Raw genomic sequence first — 4,377 nt, 5'->3', positions numbered from 1 at the left:
AGAAGAGCAGTTACAGAGGGCAATGCAGTTGAGTAGATTTTCATTTAAGTCAATGAAGACACAGCAATGGTATCAGGAAGGTGGGACCTGCAAGTGACACAGGGTCCCACATTAAAAAAAACCCATCCTTGGTTTAATGCATTACCATCACTTTGACCTTGAAAAACAGTCATTTTAGAAGGGGCCCTGGGTATGCTTTTGTACTGGACTCTGTAAGTTATGTAGTCAGTTCTGTGAAGACCTAAGCAAATCATTTGATGGAAGAAAATGACATTGTAAACAAAAAAATTATTGAAGATGCAAAAGGGAGATGATAAATAGAACGAGATCCTAGAAGAGAAAGAAAGGGGGAAGGAAAGAATATGGGTACAGGTAATAGAATCAACAGTATCATGGACTATAGTTTTTAAAGAGTAGGGAAGCGTGGAAAGAAAAGATGAAGAAATGAAGTGATCCTATGCTTTAGAGGGAGAAGATACAGAGGTTTCCAGCTCTTAATGTTCTCTCTGTTCTCAGTAAGGCAGCCCAGCACGAAGAGCATGTGCTTAAACAATAGGGATCTTAAATAATTTTTTTAAGATTTTATTTATTTATTTGACAGAGAGAGATCACAAGTAGATGGAGAGGCAGGTAGAGAGAGAGAGAGAGGGAAGCAGGCTCCCCGCTGAGCAGAGAGCCCGATGCGGGACTCGATCCCAGGACCCTGAGATCATGACCTGAGCCGAAGGCAGCAGCTTAACCCACTGAGCCACCCAGGCGCCTCCTTAAATAAATATTTGAATGTGGGAGAAAATAATTATCTATGAGAAAGATAGTGGAGGACTAAATGCATGAGAAAAAGTAAAGCAAATATAAACCAAACCCTATCAGAGTAGAATGTAAACATAAAGTCCTAATGGAGAAAGTTATAACAACAAATGTAGAAGAAGAAAACAGTGTGTGTTTGTCATGCCTCACATGTGTCGATATAGCTTCTTAAGACATGAACAAATATTCAATATTCCATAAGATAATAATGTGATTTCCTGGAGTTCCTGGCTGGCTCAGTCTGTAGAGCGTGTGATTCTTGATCTTGGGTTTATGCGTTCGAGCCCCATGTTGGGTGTGGAGGTTATTTAAAAATAAGGGAGTTGGGGGAAATTGGAAGGGGAGGTGAACCATGAGAGACTATGGACTCTGAAAAACAATCTGAGGGTTTTGAAGGGGCGGCAGGGTGGGAGGTCGGGGTACCAGGTGGTGGGTATTATAGAGGGCACGGATTGCATGGAGCACTGGGTGTGGTGCAAAAATAATGAATACTGTTATGCTGAAAATAAAAAATAAGTTAAAAAATAAATAAATATAAAATAAAATGTTTAAAAAAATAGTGTCATTTCCTTAGTTATTATTGACTATACTTTATTCATAGGGAGACTGAATAAGACTGTCATGTTTAAGTTCCCAAAAATTCTTTTGGCTACCATTTTATCATAACAAGTGTTAAGGGTTCTTTATCTCTAATATTTCCTGTATCAACCCGCCAATGAATTAGCTACATTCATATTATAATCAGTCATCCCCTAAGAATCACTTAACTGAAATTTTTCCCACAATTATAACTAAGCTCTTTATTTTTCTTTTATTTCTTAACTTCTTTGTTGATGTATAACAAAAACAGCAAAATCTACATACCACAAGGGCATGAATCAATGAGTTATCACAAATGAATGCAACCATGTAGCCACCATCCAGATCAATAAACCCAACCCTACTGACACCCAAGAAATAGGCCCCAAGCCTTGTCCCATTTACTCCCAGCTTTCTTTCCAGAACCTTCTCTTTCTAACTATCTCCACTTCTAACATTACAGATTCTTTTTTTTTTTAGATTTTATTTATTTATTTGACAGACAGAGATCTCAAATAGGCAGAGAGGCAGAGAGAGAGAGGGAGAAGCAGGCTCCCTGTTGAGCAGAGAACCCAATGTGGGACTCAGTCCCAGGACCCTGAGATCATGACCTGAGCCGAAGGCAGAGGCTTAACTCACAAAGGCACCCAGGTGCCCTACTGTTTCGTTTTTGAAGACTATATTAATTAAACCAGGCATTCTCATGGTCTTATCGAAGATTAGGCTTTTGAGACTCGTATGTGTTCCTGTGTATAGGAATGCTTCGTTCATGTTCATTACCACACAACGTGTTGGATGGATACAACATTTAATTTATACTTTCTGCTGGTGTTGATGGCTATTTCTTGTGTTTCCAGTCTTTGCTAGTAAGGATAATGCTGTCATGAACATTCTTTTACATTTTTGGTCCACATCTGCCTTCAGTTTTGTTGGATATATGGAATTACAGTCCGTAGTTATTACCCAACGTCAGCAGTCAATGCAAAGGTTTTGCAAAATAATTTTGTCAATTTATATTCTTGCCAACAGCATATGACATTTCCATTTGTTCCATATTCTTGACCAACACTTGGCATTTCCAGGCTTTTTAATTTCAGTTATTCTCTCATCTTGTTATAGTTTTATTCTGCATCTTTTCAAAGCTTTCAAATGTGGAGGCTGTTTTGAAAGGTTTCATGGAATTTGGGATTTTCTCTTTTATGAAAGTCTGTTCAAGTATCTGGTCTCTTTTATTATTGGGTTATCTGTCATTTCCTCTTCGGTTTGCATTGAAAGTCCCCAAGGCCAGTGTTTCACTAGAAGGACTTCCAAGCTACAGAAAACCAGTTATGCTCATACAGAGAATGGATCCAGGCTAATATCAGCAAAGGTAAAGGCCCCAGGGTGAAGTTGAGGACAGACCAGGTGCAAGTTTCCAGCTTCCTTCTCCCAGTGGAGTTACATGGGACTCTGTTTCCTTTCCCCAGGAATAATGTCTGAAACTCTGTAAACATGCAGTGTTTGCATGACTGGCTTTGGCCACTCAAACTCCAGCCCTAAGAGAAAAACAGGCGTCACTGTTAAGTCACACTCTTTGCACGAACTGCCTGATCCAACCTGTACCACACGGCCCAGGTCTCAGATCTACAAAAATAGTCTCATCAGGTAGAATTTTCCAAAGGTCAGAGTCTGGCCAGTCCTGAAGACAAGCCTTTCTTGGGACTGTGCAGAGTTTGCGCAACACTGGCCTGCTAAGCTAACCCTTGACTGTACAGACTTGTAGAAATTATTCATGTATTGAGGCACCGGGTGGCTCAGTGGGTTAAAGTCTCTGCCTTCAGCTCAGGTCATGATCCCAGGGCCCTGGGATTGAGCCCCACATTGGGCTCTCTGCTCAGCAGGGAGCCTGCTTTCCTTCCTCTCTCTCTGCCTACTTGTGATCGTCTGTCTGTCAAATAAATAAATAAAATCTAAAAAAAAAAAAGAAATTATTCATGTATTATACATTGGAGCCCATTTCCCTTGCATGTGTTATAATTTTTATCTCCTACTATGTGACTGGTTTTTTATTATCTTAACTGCTTTGATAAGCCGAAGTTCTTACTTCTATTTCATCGACTAATCCCTGCATTAATTACTGTGGCTTTATAATAAGAGAATTGATTACACTGTTACTCTCCCCAATCCTTGCACATGGTAGATCTATCCATTAACTCATGCATTCCATAATTCATCTTTAAACAGTGAGAAACCTATTAGGAAATTAGTTTCCTCTGTGTAGAGGTCTCAGACAACTTTTATTATATTTTTTCCAAGATACTTGATATTTTTTATGTTATTGTACATAGCATACTTCTGAAAAATTTACTTTATGTTTATTCTGGTTAGAAAAAATGAGCTAGAGGAAAAAGCATTTTTTAAGAGAAGTTTACTTGCAATTAATATAAGAAGTCAGAAATTAGAAGTACCAGCTCACCAAACTGAAAAAAAACAATTCAGAGGTGTTAAAAAAAAAAATAGCAAGATCATCATCAGACTGTTTATAGTAGAAAAATAGCTACTTCTTTCCATAATCATCACATCCCCAGAAATCATATTTTTCAGACATCAGCATTGCAAAAAATTACTGGGAAAGACATTTTTCATTAGAGTATATTTTGTCCTGCATAAATGGTTCTTCACCCGGTGTTGAGTTAGGCAGTCTCCCTCCAGAAAGTAATCATCTTCTGCATGGAAAATATGCTGGCATTTCTAATTATAGCCCTTGGGGCCATCTGACAAGTGTCCATTTGTAATGATCATGTCAACTGGCTGACCAAAGATAAGAACTCTTCATCTAGTTGCTGCAGAATCAATATTTAGGAAGTTATCCATGCAGCCCTATACCAATAAGGTGATTTTCTACATTTCTTCCAAAAACAGTGATTGCCAGATGATCAGATCCTTAAGCCAAATATCTTCATCCCAGCATCGAGAGAGACATATTTGGCCACACACACAAATCAGTCCCCC

The sequence above is a fragment of the Mustela nivalis genome (assembly GCF_964662115.1).
Source record: "Mustela nivalis genome assembly, chromosome: 2".
In the NCBI taxonomy this organism is placed as follows: Eukaryota; Metazoa; Chordata; class Mammalia; order Carnivora; family Mustelidae; genus Mustela; species Mustela nivalis.
This window is presented reverse-complemented; position numbering follows the sequence as displayed.